The following is an 18,021-nucleotide window of genomic DNA, read 5'->3' as shown; positions in this document are numbered from 1 at the left end:
ATTTAAAAATAGAGCTACCCTATGACCCAACAATTGCACTCCTGAATATTTACCCCAAAGACACAGATGTAGTGCAAAGAAGGGCCATATGCACCCCAAGGTTCATAGCAGCAATGTCCGCAATAACCAAACTGTGGAAAGAGCCAAGATGCCCTTCAACAGTTGAATGGATAAAGAAGATGTGGTCCACTAACCAAAGAGGTAAAGGATCTATACTCTAGGAACTACAGAACACTCATAAAAGAAATTGAAGAAGATACATGTCTATACTACCCAGAGCAATCTATACCTTCAATGCCATCCCGATCAAAATTCCAATGACATTTTTCAAAGTGCTGGAACAAACAATCTTAAAATTTGTATGGAATCAGAAAAGACCCTGAATCGCCAAGGAAATGTTGAAAAACAAAAACAAAGCTGGGGGCATCATGTTACCCGATTTCAAGCTCTATTACAAAGCTGTGATCACCAAGACAGCATGGTACTGGCACAAAAACAGACATAGAGACCAATGGAACAAATAGAGAACCCAGATATGGACCCTCAACTCTATGGTCAAATAATCTTCGACAGAGCAGGAAAAAACATGTCATGGAAAAAAGACAGTCTCTTCAATAAATGGTGCTGGGAAAATTGGACAGCCACATGCAGAAGAATGGAACTCGACCATTCTCTAACACCATATACAAAGATAAACTCAAAATGGAAGAAAGACCTCAATGTGAGACAAGAATCCATCAAAATCCTAAAGGAGAACATAGGCAGTAACCTCTTTGACATCGACCACAGCAACTTCTTTCAAGATATATCTCCAAAAGGTAGTGAAACAAAAGCAAAAATGAACTTTTGGGACTTCATCAAGATCAAGAGCTTCTGCACAGCGAAGGAAACAGTCAACAAAACAAAGAGGCAACCCACAGAATGGGAGAAGAGATTTGCAAATGACACTACAGATAAAGGGCTGCTATCCAAGATCTATAAAGAACTTCTCAAACTCAACACCCAAAAAACCCCCAAATAATCAAGTCAAAAAATGGGCAGAAGACATGAACAGACACTTTTCTGAAGAAGACATACAAATGGCTAACAGACACATACAAAAATGTTCATCATCATTAGTCAACAGGGAAATTCAAATCAAAACCACTTTGAGATACCACCTTATGCCAGTTAGAATGGCAAAAATGGACAGGGAAAGAAACAACAAATATTGGAGAGGTTGTGGAGAAAGGGGAGCCCTCTTACACTGTTGGTGGGAATGCAAGTTGGTACAGCCACTTTGGAAAACAGTGTGGAGTTTCCTCAAAAATTTAAAAATAGAGCTACCCTATGACCCAGCAATTGCACTCCTGGCTATTTACCCCAAAGACACAGACGTAGTGGAAAGAAGGGCATATGCACCCCAGTGTTCATAGCAACAATGTCTGCAATAGCCAAACTCTGGAAAGAGCTGAGATGCCCTTCAGCAGTCGAATGGATAAAGAAGATGTGGTCCATATATACAATGGAATATTACTCAGCCATCAGAAAGGACGAATACCCAACTTTTACATCAACATGGATGGGACTGGAGGAGATTATGCTAAGTGAAATAAGTCAAGCAGAGAAAGTCAATTATCATATGGTTTCACCTTTTTTTGGAACATAAGGAATAGTGTGGAGGACACTGCAAGAAGGAAGAGAAAAATGAAGGGGAGTAATCAGAGGCAGAGATGAATCATGATAGACTATGTACTCTGAGAAACAAACAGGGTTTTAGAGGGGAGGGGGGAGGGAGGATGGGTTCTCCTGGTTATGGGTATTAAGGAGGGCACGTACTGCATGGAGCACTGGGTGTTGTACGAAAACAGTGGATCATGGATCACCACATCAAAAACTAATGATGTATAGTGACTAACATAACATAATAAAATAAAAATAAATAAATAAAAAAAATAAAGTCCAAAAAAAATATGGTCCATATATACAATGGACTGTTACTCAACCATCAGAAAGGATGAATACCCACCCAACTTTTACATCAATATGGATGGGACTGGAGGAGATTATGCTAAGAGAAATAAGTCAAGCAGAGAAAGTCAATTATCATGTGGTTTCACTTATTTGTGGAACATAAGGAATAGCATGGAGGATATTAGAAGGAAGGGATAAACAAAGGGGGGAATTCAGAGGGAGAGATGAACCATGAGAGACTATGGATTCTGAGAAACAATCTGAGAGTTTTAGAGAAGAGGGGGTTGGGGGATGGGTTAGCCCAGTGATGGGTATTAAGGAGGGCATGTACTGCATGGAGCACTGGGTGTTATATGAAAACAATGAATCGTGGGTCACTATATCAAAAACTAATGATGTATTGTATGGTGACTAACATAACATAATAAAATAAAAAAATAAAAAAATAAAAAGTAGAAAAAAAAGGAAGCTGACAAAAAGAGGGAAAGAAAACTATTAATCATGAAGGCAGACTTAGGGATGTCAGTGATTCTCTAAAGCAAAATAATATCCATATTATGGGAAGCCCAGAGGATAAGGAGCAGGAAAGGGGTCAGAAGGTTTATTTAAAGAAATTATAGCTGAGAACTTCCCTAGTCTGGGGAAGGAAATTGGTATTCAAGTCCAAAGGCACAGAAAACCCCCATCAAAATTAAAAAAAAAGAAAAATAACTCAACATAATATACTGAAGCTTAAAAATTAGAAAGATAAAGAGAACAACATGAAAGCAGCTTGGGACAAGGGGTCCTTAAGCTGCAAGGGTAGACACATAAGGCTGGCAGCCTTCTTGTCTATAGAGACCTGACAGACCAGAAAGGACTGGCATGATATATTCAATGTGCTAAATGGGAAAATATGCAGCCAAGAATAATTGAACCAGAAAGGCTTTCCAGCAAGAACAGTGTCCAGGACAAACAAAAACTAAAAGAATTCATAAACACCTGCAAAAATATGAAAGCCCTGCAAGAAATATTAAAGGGGATCCTTTGAGCAGAGAGAGAGCCCAAAAGTAACATAGACCAGAAAGGAACAGAAACAGTATATAGAAAAAGTGACTTCATAAGTAATACAATGACAGTAAATTATATATTTCAATAATTACTCTGCTTGTAAATGGGCTAAATGCTCCAATCAAAGGACACAGGGTATCAGATTGGATAAAAAAGCAAGGCCTATCCATATGCTGTCTACAAGAGACTCATTTTAGACCTAAAGACATCTTCAGATTGAAAGTTAGGAGGTGTAGGACCATTTATCATGCTAATGGACAATCCTCATAACAAACAAATTAGATTTTAAACCAAAGACTGTAGTAAGGGATGAAGAGGGACACTATGTAATACTTAAAGGGTCTATCCAACAAGAAGATCTAACAATTATAAATATTTATGCTTCTAACTTGGGAGTGGCCAATTATATAAACGAATTAATAACAAATAAAATAAATACGTTGATAATAATACAATAATAGTGGGGTACTTCAAAACCCCACCCACAGCAATGGACAGATGATCTAAGCAGAAGATCAAAAAAGAAACAAAGGCTTTGAATGACACACTGGACCAGATGGACTTCACAGATATATACAGAGCATTCCACCTTAAGACAACAGAATACACATTCTTCTTTAGTGCATATGGAACATTCTCCAAAATAGACCACATACTGGGTCACAAGTGAGGTCTCAACTGGTAGGAAAAGATTGGAATTATTCAGCGCATATTTCCAAACCAGACTGCTTTGAAACTGAACTCAATCACAGAGGAAATTGGAAGGAAAACAAACACTTGGAGGTTAAACAGCATTGTGCTAAAGAATGAATGGATCAGGGCGCCTGGGTGGCTCAGTTGGTTAAGCGACTGCCTTCGGCTCAGGTCATGATCCTGGAGTCCCTGGATCGAGTCCCGCATCGGGCTCCCTGCTCAGCAGGGAGTCTGCTTCTCCCTCTGACCCTCCCCCCATGTCATGTGCTTTCTCTCTCATTCTCTCTGTCTCTCAAATAAATAAATAAAATCTTTACAAAAAAAAAAAGAATGAATGGATCAACCAGGAAATTAAAGAGGAATTTTAAAAATTCAAGGAAACTATGAGAATGAAAACACATCGGTTCAAAACCTTTGGGATACAGCAAAGGCAGTCCTAAGAGGGAAGTACATTGCAAAACAATCCTCTCTCAAAAAAATTGGAAAAATCGGAAATACACAAACTAAGCTTACACCTAAAGGACCTGGAGAAAGAACAGAAAATAAAGACTAAACCAAGCAGGAGAAGAGAAATAATAAAGATTAGAGCAGAAATCAATAAAATAGAAACCAAAAGAACAGTAGAACTGATCAATGAACCTAGGAGATGGTTCTTTGAAAGAATTAATAAGATCAATAAACCTCTAGCAAGACTTATCCAAAAGAAAAGAGAAAGGACCCAAAATAATAAAATCGTGAATGAAAGGAGAGATCACAACCAACACCAAGGAAATACAGATAACTATAAGAACATATTAGGAGCAACTATACGCCAACAAATTAGGCAATCTGGAAGAAATAGATGCCTTCCTGGAAACTTATAAATTGCCAAAACTGAATCAGGAAGAAATAGAAAACATGAACAGACTCATAACCAGCAAGGAAATTGAAGTAGTAATCAAAACCCCCCCACCAAATAAGAGTCCAGGGATGGATGGCATCCCAGGGGAATTCTACCAAACATTTAAAGAAGCAATAATACTTATTCTACTGAAGCTGTTTCAAAAAATTAGAAATGGAAGGAAAAAATTCCAAAGTCATTCTATGTGGCCAGCATTACCTTGATCCCAAAACCAAAAAAGACCCCATCAGGAAGAATTACAGACTGATATCCCTGATGAACACGGATGCCAAAGTACTCACCAAGATACTAGCCAATAGGATCCAAGGGGTTTTTTTGGGGGGGGGATGCAAGGGTGGTTCAATTCTAACAAATCAACAATGTGACATATCACATTAATAAAAGAAAGAACAAGAGCACTATTATCCTCTCAATAGATGCAGAAAAGCATTTGACAAAGTGCAGCATCCTTTCTTGATTAAAACTCTCCACAGTGTAGATAGAGGGAACATACCACAATATCATAAAAGCCATCTATGAAAAGCCCGCAACAAATGTCATTCTCAGTGGGGAAAAACTGAGAGCTTTTCCCTTAAGGTCAGGAATATGATGGGGATGACCACTCTCACCACTGTTGTTCAACATAGTACCAGAAGTCCTAGTCTTAGCAATCAGACACCAGAAGGAATAAAAGGTATTCAAACTGGCAAAGAAGTCAAACTCTCACTCTTTGCAGATGACATGATACTTAATGTGGAAAACCCAAAAGACTCCACCCTAAAGTTGCTAGAACTCATACAGCAATTCAGCAACATGGCAGGATATAAAATCAATGTACAGAAATCAGTTACCTTTCTCTACACTAACAACATGACTGAAGAAAGAGAAATTAAGGAATCACTTCCATTTACAATAGCACCAAAAACCATAATATACTTAGGAATAAACCTATCCAAAGAGGTAAAGGATGTGTACTCTAAAAGCTACAGAACACGTATGAAAGAAATTGAGGAAGACACAAAGAGATGGAAAAACATTCCATGCTCATGGATTGGAAGAATAAACATTGTTAAAATGTCTGTGATGCCCAGAGCAATCTACACTTTAATTGTAATCCTTATGAAAACACCATCGACATTTTTCACAGAGCTGGAACAAACAATCCTAAAATTTGTATGGAACCATAAAAGACCCTGAATCGCCAGGAGAATGTTGAAGAAGAAAACGAAAGGTGGGGGCATCATGAAGCCAGACTTCTCTTCAACAAATAGTGCTGAGAAAACTGGACAGCCACATGCAGAAGAATGAGACTGGACCATTCTTTTATACCATACACAAAGATAAACTCAAAACAGATGAAAGACCTAAATGTGAGCCAGAAATCCATCAAAATCCTAGATGAGAACACAGGCAGCAGCCTCTTCAACCTCAGCTGCAGCAACTTCTTGCAAGACATGTCTGTCAAGGCAAGGAAAACAAAAGCAAAAATGAACTATTGGCACTTCATCAAGATAAAAAGCTTCTGCACCACAAAGGAAATAGCCAACAAAACTAAAAGGTCACCTACTGAATAGGAGAAGATATTTGCACATGACAAATCATATAAAGGGTTGGTATCCAAGATATATAAAGAATTTATCAAACTCAATACCCAAAAAACAAAAAAATCCAGTCAAGAAGTGGGCAGAAGACATGAACAGACATACAAATGGCCAACAGATACATGAAAAAATGCTCCACATCACTCGTCGTCGGGGAAATACAGATCAAAACCCCAATGTGATACCATCTTACACCAGTTAGAATGTTTAAAATCAACAACATAGAAAACAAAAAATGTTGACCAGGATGTGGACAAAGGGGAACCCTCTTATACTGTTGGTGGGAATGCAAGCTGGTATAACCACTCTGGAAAACAGTATGGAGGTTCCTCAAGACATTACAAATACAGCTACTCTACAACCCAGCAATCTCACTACTAGGAACTTACCCCAAAGATACAAACGTAGTTAAAAGAAGGGGCAATGCACCCCAATGTTCATAGCAGCAATGTCCACAATAACCAAACTATGGAAGGAGCCAAGATACCCTTCCACAGATGAACGGATAAAGAAGTGTGATTCATATATACAATGGAATATTACCCAACCATCAAAAAATGAATTCTTGCCGTTTGCAAGGACGTGGGTGGAACTAGAGGGTATTACGCTAAGTGAAATAAGTCAGTCAGGGAAAGACAAATACCGTAAGATTTCACTCATATGTCGAATTTAAGAAACGAAAGAGATGATCACAGGGGAAGGAAAAAAAATAAAATAAGATGAAAATTGAGATGGAAGCAAATCATAAGTGACACTAAACTCTAGGAAACAAACTGAGCATTTTTGGAGGGGTGGTGGGTGGGGGTAAGGGATAATTGGGTGATAGGCATTAAGTAGGGTACTTGATGTAATGAGCGCTGTGTGTCATTTCCAACTGATGAATCACTAAATTCTAACTCCAAAACTAATGAAAGGAAGAAAGCAAAGATGAAATTAAAAAATACATGGAGACAAATGAAAAAAAAATGTAATGTTTCGAAATGGTTGGGATGCTGGCTAGGAAGATGGTGGCAGAGTAGGAGAACCCTAGGCTCACTTCATCCTGGGAACACAACTAGATAGCTATCAAATCATTTCCTAAATACTCCACAAATAGACCTGAAGACTGAGAGAACACGCTCCAAGGTTAAAGGGAAATAAGAAGCCATACTGAAGAAAGTAGGAAGTGGGGAGACCTGGTTTAGGAAAGAAATGGATCACAGGTGCTATGAAGGGGAGGGAGCCATGGTCACTGCAAAAGGAGAGAGGGAGAGGTGCAAACAGGGGAATGCACAAGGAGAACATTTTCCCAAAGCCATTGGCTTGGAAATTGAGAGGGGCTGAATTTCATGAGTTCTTACAACCAGCGGGGCTTAAAGTCTAGACTTTTAAAGGTCAATGGGCCTAGATGGACTAGAGCCTAGAGGGCACTATGCAGCTCCTGGAGAGAAGGCAGGAAAAAAACCTGGGGGGCAGATGGCATGGAAACAGCAATCTGAAGAGCACCGAGGGCACACAGGTGGATTATTTGCTCTTCCAGGATCACCTCCCCAACAGGTAGCATTCACAGAGCACCTCTCAGGGAACAAAAGAGTGATCTGATGCCATTTCCCTCACCTGACCCTTAGCATAAACACTGAGCCACCTGCAAGAAGCAGCTCAGTGCCAACAGTGGCTGCCTAACTTGCATACCCCAAGCCCCAACCCCTGGAAATCTGGTGGGAATGCCCTTCTCAGTCATGCTTGCCTCAGTCCCAGTGTAGTGGGTCCTTCCTACAGAAGAACAGCACAAAGCCATACCCATACCACATCCCCCGACCAGAGTTCTGCAGGGCCTCAGTTTTGATGGATGTGGTTCCAAGCCTCATTTCACAAGCAGACCAGAACACAACTGGTTAAAACTCACCACACTCAGGCTAGAGACCAAACATTGCCCACAGCATGCAAGGAGAGCCTTTGCAGATGGCTGGCTGGAAGGAAAGAGTGGCCAAAATACAACAGCAGACATTAGAGACACAGCACACATTAGAGACACTCCTGAAGCACCAGTCTCTGGGGATTACATGAACTCTTTTTCATAAGGCCATTACTTTCAGGAACAGGAGACAAAAACTGGCTTTTCTAACACAGAGAAGAAGACAGAGACTTAGAAAAAATGCCAAGACAGAGAAATTGAGGCTGCGGGAAAAGATGGAGGGGTAGGGGGCCCTATTCTAAAGGGTTCCTGGAATTGAGCTGATTATCTACCAGCTGAACACCCACGAAATCAGCCTGAGATGTAAGAAGATAGATCTGGATCTCTACAAACAGAATATCACAGGTGGTTGGTTTCAAGGTATGAAGTGGGGAGCCATGATTCCGTGGGCAGATATCAGAGGATAAACTGCAGTGGGAGAGAGTCTGGCTGTGGGGATCCTACACCACCGGTGAGCGATAGCCTCCCACACTGGTGACTGGGCATAGACTCGCAGGCCAGTAGCACCTGGGAAAGGAATTTAGAGTAACCCCCACCAGGATGGAAACTGGAGCGGTGAGGTCACGCATATGAACCGGGGATGGCTGGCAGTTTTAGAAGCACAAAGGGCAGAAACGTGTCCCCGTGCCCCAACCTGGAGGCAAAGACAGGGAGCCCTGCTGAGGGGTGCATAACCCAGGATGCTGCAGTTTCTAGCAGCACAGACAGAAACAGAAATAGTGTGGCCTGGAGAGCTCACTGAAGAACAGACTGCAATTTCTCTGCTCTGAAGCAGAGGGTTGGAAACAGTCTCTTTTGCTCTGACTCTCAGAAGAAATGTGGAAAACTGCCAGAAAAAGCCGCCAGAGAACAAAAGCCCCCAAAACCGGTTCTCATTGAGCCCATTCCCCGCCACAGGGGGCAGGATAACTCTCTGCCCAAACAAGGTTGCTGGAGTAACAGCACAGCAGGCCCCTCCCCCAGAATAAAGGCTGGGAGAACAAGAGGCCAGCAACCCTTAGGTCCCTAGAAAACAGGTGCATCTTGCTTGGGTTCTGGTCAATAATTTGGACTCTATACATTCCCTCAACCACCCCTCAACAGAAGGACTAGGAGGAGGAACCCTCCAAATAGGAAAGACTCAGAGATTATGACTTACGTGGCAGATTTACAAATGGATTCAGATATAACCGAGATGTCGGAGATGGAATTCAGGGTAGCACGTGTGAAGACATTGGCTAAAATGGAGAAATCAATTAATGACAACATAGAGTCTCTAAGGGCAGAAATGAAAGCTGAATTGGCAGAACTTAAAAATGCTATCAATGAGATCCAATCTAATCTATATAATCTAACAGCTAGGGTAAGTGAGGCAGAAGAACGAATAAGCGACCTGGAAGACAATATAATAGATAAAAAGGGAAAAGAGGAGGCCAGGGAAAACCAACTCAGAATCCATGAAAATAGAATCAGAGAAATAAGTGACACTATGAAGCGTTCCAATGTCAGAATAATTGGAATCCCGAAGGGAGTGGAGAGAGAGAGAGGACTAGAAGATGTATTTGAGCAAATCATAGCTGAGAACTTCCCTAATCTGGGGAATGAAACAAACATTCATGTCCTAGAGGCAGAGACGACCCCTCCCAAGATCAAGGAAAACAGGCCAATGCCTCAGCATGTAATAGTAAAACTCGCAAATCTTAGAACCAAGGAAACCATCCTAAGGGCATTAAGGGGGAAGAGATTCCTTATGTACAGAGGGAGGAACATCAGAATAATGTCAGACTTAACCACAGAGACCTGGCAAGCCAGAAAGGCCTGGCAAAACATATTCAGGGTACTAAACGAGAAGAACATGCAGCCAAGAATACTTTATCTGGCAAGGCTGTCATTTAGAATGGATGGAGAGATGCAGAGCTTCCAAGACTGGCAGAAACTGAAAGAATATGTGACCTCTAAGCCGGCCCTGCAAGAAATATTAAGGGCAGTTCTATAAAAGGAGAAAGACCCCAAGAGTGATATACAACAGAAATGTACAGGGACAATCTATAAAAACAATGTCTTCACAGGCAACATGGTGACAATAAATTCATATCTTTCAATAATCACTCTCAACATGAATGGCCTAAATGCTCCCATAAAACGGCACAGGTTTGCAGATTGGATAAAAAGACAGGACCCACCGATATTCTGTCTACAAGATACTCATTTTGAACCCAAAGATATACATCCAGAATGAAAGTGAAAGGATGGAGATCCATCTTCCATGCCAGGGGACCTCAAAAGAAAGCTGGGGTAGCAATGCTTATATCAGCCAAATTAGATTTTAAACTGAAGTCTGTAGTTAGAGACACAGAAGGACACTCTATCATTCTTAAAGGGCCTATCCAACAAGAAGTTCTAAGAATTGTAAATATCTATGCCCCCAACATGGGAGCAGCCATCTACATAAGCCAACCTTTAAACAAAATAAAGAGTCATATTGATAACAATACGTTAATGGTAGGAGACCTCAATACTCCACTCTCAGCAATGGACAGATCATCTAAGCAGAAAATCAACAAGGAAACAAGAGCTTTGAATGGTAACACTGGACCAGATGGACCTCATAGATGTATACAGAATATTCCACTCTAAAACAGAATACTCATTCTTCTCGAGCGCACATGGAACTTTCTCCAAAATAGACCACATACTGGGTCACAAATCAGCTCTCTGTTGATACCAAAAGACTGGAGATTATTCCTTGCATATTCTCAGACCATAATTCTTTAAAACTGGAACTCAATCACAAGAAAAAATTGGAAGACATTCAAACACTTGGAAGCTAAAGACCACTCTGCTCAAGAATGTTTGGATCAACCAGGAAATCAAAGAACTTAAACAATTCATGGAAATCAATGAGAATGAAAACACATCGGTCCAAAACCTATGGGATATTGCAAAGGCGGTCCTAAGGGGGAAATACATAGCCATCCAAGCCTCACTCAAAAAAATAGAAAAATCCCGAATTCACCAACTAACTCTACACCTTAAAGAACTAGAGAAAAAGCAACAAACGATGCCTAAGCCATGCATTAGTAAAGAAATAATAAGATTAGAGCAGAGATCAATGAATTAGAAACCAGAAACACAGTAGATCAGATCAAGGAAACTAGAAGGTGGTTCTCTATAGAATTAATAAAATCGATCAACCACTGGCCAGACTTATCCAAAAGAAAAGAAAAAGGACCCAAATCAATAACATTATGAATGAAAGGGAAGAGATCATGACTAACACCAAGGAAATAAAAACAATTATTAGAAATGATTATCAACAACTCTATGCCAATAAACTGAGCAATCTGGATGACATGGATGCCTTCGCAGAAACCTACAAGCTGCCAAGACTGAAACAGGAAGAAATTGACCATCTGAATAGGCCAATAACCAGTAACAAGATTGAAACAGAGATCAAAAACAAGAGTCCAGGGCCTGATGGATTCCCTGGGGAGTTCAACCAAATTTTCAAAGAAGAAATAATATCTATTCTCCTGAAACTGTTTCAAAAAATAGAAACAGAATGAAAACTTCCAGACTTATTCTATGAGACCAGCATTACATTAATCACCCAAACTAGGCAAAGACCCCATGAAAAAGGAGAATTTCAGACTGATATCCCTGATGAATATGGATTCCAAAATCCTCAACAAAATTCTAGCTAATAGGATCCAACAATACATTAAAAGGATCATCCACCATGACGAAGTGGGATTTATCCCCAGGATGCAAGGGTGGTTCAACATTCGAAAATCAATCAATTTGATAGAACACATTAATTAGAGGAGAGAGAAGTACCAAATGGTCCTCTCAATTGATGCAGAAGAAGCATTTGACAAAATACAACATCCTTTCCTGATTAAAACTCTTCAGAGTGTAGGGATAGAGGGAATATTCCTCAATTTCATAGAATCCATCTATGAAAAACCCACAGCAAATATCATCCTCAATGGGGAAAAGATGAGAGCCTTTCCCTTAAGATCAGGAACATGTCAAGGATGCCCACCCTCACCACTATTGTTCAACATAGTACTAGAAGTCCTAGCAACAGCAATCAGAAAACAAAAAGAAATAAAAGGTATTCAAATTGGCAAAGATGAAGTCAAACTCTCTCTCTTCGCAGCTGACATGATACTTTATGTGGAAAACCCAAAAGATTCCACCCCCAAATTACTAGAACTCATACAGCAATTCAGTAATGTGGCAGGATACAAAATCAATGCACAGAAATCAGTTGCTTTCTTACACACTAACAATGCAACTGTAGAAGGAGAAAGTAGAGAAACGATTCCATTTACAAAAGCACAAAAAACCATAAGATACCTCAGAATAAATCTAACCAAAGAGGTAAAGATCTATACTCTAGGAACTACAGAACACTCATGAAAGAAATTGAAGAAGACACAAAAAGATGGACAAATATACCATGTTCATGGATCAGAAGAATAAACATTGTTAAAATTTCTATGCTACCCAGAGCAATCTATACCTTCAATGCCATCCCGATCAAAGTTCCAATGACATTTTTCAAAGTGCTAGAACAAACAATCCTAAAATTTGCATGGAATCAGAAAAGACCCCGGATCGCCAAGGAAATGTTGAGAAAGAAAAACAAAGTTGGGGGCATCACGTTGCCTGATTTCAAGCTATATTACAAAGCAGTGATCACCAAGACAGCATGGTACTGGCACAAAAAGAAACATATAGACCAATAGAACAGAATAGAGAACCTGGATATGGACCCTCAACTCTATGGTCAAATAATCTTCAACAAAGCAGGAAAACATATGCAGTGGAAAAAAAGAGAGTCTTTTCAGTAAATGGTGCTGGGAAAATTGGACAGCCACATGCAGAAGAAAGAAACTTGAGCATTCTCTAACACCATACACAAAGACAAACTCAAAATGGATCAAAGACTTCAATGTGAGACAGGAATCCATCAAAATCCTAAAGAACATAGGCAGTAACCTCTTCATCATCAGTCACAGCAAATTCTTTCAAGATACATCTCCAAAGGCTAGTGAAACAATAGATAAATGAACTTTTGGGACTTCATCAAGATCAAAAGCTTCTGTACAGCGAAGGAAACAGTCAACAAAACAAAGAGGGAACCCACAAAATGGGAGAAGATATTTGCAAATGACAGTAAAAAGTGCTGATTTTCAAGATCTATAAAGAACTTTTCAAACTCAACACCCCAAAAACAAATAATCGAGTCAAAAAATGGGTAGAAGACATGAACAGAAACTTCTCTGAAGAAGACATACAAATGGCTAACAGAGATATGAAAAAATGTTCATCATCATTAGCTATCAGGGAAATTCAAATCAAAACCACATTGTCATACCTCGCTACACCAATAAGAATGGCAAAAAATTGACAAGGCAAGAAACAACAAATATTGGAGAGGTTGTGGAGAAAGGGGAACTCTCTTACACTGTTGGTGGGAATGCAAGCTGGTACAGCCACGTTGGAAAACAGTGTGGAGGTGCCTCAAAAAATTAAAAATAGAGCTACACTATGACCCAGCAATTGCACTCCTGGGTATTGACCCCAAAGATACAGATGTAGTGCAAAGAAGGGCCATATGGACCCCAATGTTCATAGTAGCAATGTCTGCAATAGCCAAACTGTGGAAAGAGCCAAGATGCCATTCAACAGATGAATGGATAAAGAAGATGCGGTCCAGGCAGAGCGTTGGTGGTATAATGGTTAGCATAGCTGCCTTCCAAGAAGATGTGGTCCACATATACAATGGAGTGTTACTCAACCATCAGAAAGGATGAATACCCAACTTTTACATCAACATGGATGGGACTGGAGGAGATTATGCTAAGTGAAATAAGTCAAGCAGAGAAAGTCAATTATCATATGGTTTCACTTATTTGTGGAACATAAGGAATAGCATGGAAGACATTAGGAGAAGGAAGCAAAAAGTGAAGGGGGAGAAATCAGAGGGGGATTCGAACCATGAGAGTCTATGGACTCTGAGAAACAAACTGAGAGTTTTAGAGGGGAGGAGATGGATTAGCCCCGTGATGGGTATTAAGGAGGGCACGTACTGCATGGAGCAATGGGTGTTATATGAAAACAATGAATTGTAGATCAGTACATCAAAAACTAATGATGTATGTTGATTAACATAGCATAATAACATAATATAAAATTTAAAAAAAGAAACAAAAGAAATGAACAAATGGAAGAAAAAGAGAGAGATGCAAACTAACAGACTCTACTATAGAGACCTACCTGATTGCTACACAAGCTGTTTCCACATGGTAACTCCAAAAATAAACTATTGGGATTACAGCACGAGAAGTCTTTATTTATTTATTTATTTATTTATTTCGGTCATATCATGTCCTTCTGTGTCTCTAACTACAGTCTTTAGCTTAAAATCCAATTTTTCTGGCAGGCCAGAAAAGACTGGCATGATATATTCAGAGCACTAAATGAGAAAAATATGCAGCCAAAAATACTATATCCAGCTAGGCTGTCATTGAAAATAGAAGGAGAAATAAAAAGCTTCCAGGACAAACAATACCTAAAGGAATTTGCAAACACGAAACCAGCCCTACAAGAAATATTGAAAGGGGTCCTCTAAGCAAGGAGAGAGCCTAAAAGTAACATAGACCAGAAAGGAACACAGACAATATACAGTAACAGTCACCTTATAGGCAATACAATGGCACTATATTCATATCTTTCAATAGTTACCCTGAATGTAAATGGGCTGAATGCCCCAATCAAAAGAAACAGGGTATCAGATTGGATAAAAAAACAAGATCCATCGATATGCTCTCTGCAAGAGACTCACTTTAGACCCAAAGACACCCCCAGATTGAAAGTGAGGGGGTGGAAAACGATTTACCATGCTAATGGACACCAAAAGAAAGCTGGGGTGGCAATCCTTATATCAGACAAATTAGATTTTAAGTCAAACACTATAATAAGAGATGAGGAAGGACACTATATCCTACTGAAAGGGCCTATCCAACAAGAAGATCTAACAATGGTAAATATCCATGTCCCTAACATGAGAGCAGCCAATTATATAAGCCAATTAATAACAAAATCAAAGAAACACGTTGACAACAATATAATAAGAGCGGGGGACTTTAACACCCCCCTGACTGAAACGGACAGATCATCTAAGCAAAAGATCAACAAGGAAATATAGACTTTAAATGACACACTGGACCAAATGGACTTCACAGATCTATTCAGAACATTCCATCCCAAAGCAACAGAGTACATATTCTTCTCTAGTGCCCATGGAACATTCTCCAGAATAGATCACATCCTAGGTCACAAATCAGGTCTCAACCGGTACCAAAAGACTGGGATCATTCCCTGCATATTTTCAGACCACAATGCTTTGAAACTAGAACTCAATCACAAGAGGAAAGTCGGAAAGAACTCAAATACATGGAGGCTAAAGAGCATCCTACTAAAGAATGAATGGGTCAGCCAGGAAATTAAAGAAGAATTAAAAAATTTCATGGAAACAAATGAAAATGAAAACACAACTGTTCAAAATCTTTGGGATGCAGCAAAGGCAGTCCTAAGAAGAAAGTATATAGCAATACAAGCCTTTCTCAAGAAACAGGAAAGGTCTCAAATACACAACCCAATGCTACACCTAAAGGAGCTGTAGAAAGAAAAGCAAATAAAGCCTAAACCCAGCAGGAGAAGAGAAATAATAAAGATCAGAGCAGAAATCAATGAAATAGAAACCAAAAGAACAGATCAACAAATCTAGGACCTGGCTCATTGAAAGGATTAATGATTGATAACCCCCTGGCCAGACTTATCAAAAAGAAAAGAGAAATTACCCAAATAAATAAATCATGAATGAAAGAGGAGAGGTTACAGCCAACACCAAAGAAATACAAACAATTATAAGAACATATTATGAGCAGCTCTATGCCAGCAAATTAGATAATCTGGAAGAAAGGGATGCATTCCTAGAGATGTATAAACTACCAAAACTGAACCAGGAAGAAATAGAAAACCTGAACAGACATATAACCACTAAGGAAATTGAAGCGGTCATCAGAAATCTCCCAACAAACAAGAGCCCAGGGCCAGATGGCTTCCCAGGGGAATTCTACCAAACATTTAAAGAGGAAATAAACCTATTCTTCTGAAACTGTTCCAAAAAATAGAAATGGATGGAAAACTTCCAAACTCGTTTTATGAGGCCACCATTACCTTGATCCCAACACCAGACAAAGACCCCATCAAAAAGGAGAATTACAGACCAATATCCTTGATGAACATGGATGCAAAAATTCTCACCAAAATACTAGCCAATAGGATCCAACAGTACATTAAAAGGATTATTCACCATGACCAAGTGGGATTTATTCCTGGTTTGCAAGGTTGGTTCAACATCCTCAAATCAATCAATGTGATACAATACATTAATAAAAGAAAGAACAAGAACCATATGATCCCCTCGATAGATGCAGAAAAAGCACTTGACAACGTACAGCATCCTTTCTTGATCAAAACTCTTCAGAGTATAGGGATAGAGGGTACATACCTCAATATCATAAAACCATCTATGAAAAACACACAGTGAATATCATTCTCAATGGGGAAAAACTGAGAGCTTTCCCCCTAGGGTCAGTAACACAGCAAGGATGTCCACTATCACCACGGCTATTCAACAAACTATTAGAAGGCCTAGCCACAGCAATCAGACAACAAAAATAAATAAAAGGCATCCGAATTGGCAAAGAAGAAGTCAAACTCTCACTCTTTGCAGATGATATGACACTATATGTGGAAAACCCTAAAGACTCCACCCCAAAACTGCCAGAACTCATACAGGAATTCAGTAAAGTGGCAGGATATAAAAATGCACAGAAATCAGTGACATTCCTATACACCAACAACAAGACAGAAGAAAGAGAAATTAAGAAGTCGATTCCATTTACAATTGCACCCAAAACCGTAAGATACCTAGGACTAAATCTAACCAAAGAGACAAAGAATCTGTACTCAGAAAACTATAAAATATTCATGAAAGAAATTGAGAAAGACATAAAGAAATGGAAAAACGTTCCATGCTCATGGATTGGAAGAACAAATATCGTGAAGATGTCAATGCTACCTAGAGCAATCTACACATTTAATGCAATCCCTATCAACATACCATCCACTTTTTTCAAAGATATAGAACAAATAATCCTAAAATTTGTATGGAACCAGAGAAGACCCCGAATAGCCAGAGGAATGTTGAAAAAGAAAAGCAAAGCTGGCGGCATCACAATTCTGGACTTCCAGCTCTATTACAAAGCTGTCATCATCAAGACATTATGGTACTGGCACAAAAACAGACACAGAGATCAATGGAACAGAATAGAGAGGCCAGAAATGGACCCTCAACTCTATGGTCAACTCATTTTTGACAAAGCAAGAAAGAATGTCCAATGGAAAAAAGACAGTCTCTTCAACAAATGGTGTTGGGAAAATTGGATAGCCACATGCAGAAGAATGAAACTGGACCATTTCCTTACACCACACACAAAAATAGACTCAAAATGGTTGAAAGACCTAAATGTGAGGCAGGAGTCCATCAAAATCCTAAAAGAGAACACAGGCAGCAACCTCTTCGACCTCAGCCGCAGCAACTTCTTCCTAGAAACATCACCAAAGGCAAGGGAAGCAAGGGCAAAAATGAACTATTGGGATTTCATCAAGATAAAAACTTTTGCACAGCAAAAGAAACAGTCAACAAAACCAAAAGACAACTGACAGAATGGGAGAAGATATTTGCAAATGACATATCAGATAAAGGGTTAGTATCCAAAATTTATAAAGAACTTATTAAACTCAAAACCCAAAGAACAAATGATCCAATC

Source organism: Zalophus californianus, chromosome X (genome assembly GCF_009762305.2).
Source record: "Zalophus californianus isolate mZalCal1 chromosome X, mZalCal1.pri.v2, whole genome shotgun sequence".
Taxonomy (NCBI): domain Eukaryota; kingdom Metazoa; phylum Chordata; class Mammalia; order Carnivora; family Otariidae; genus Zalophus; species Zalophus californianus.
Note: the sequence above shows the minus strand (reverse complement) of the source record.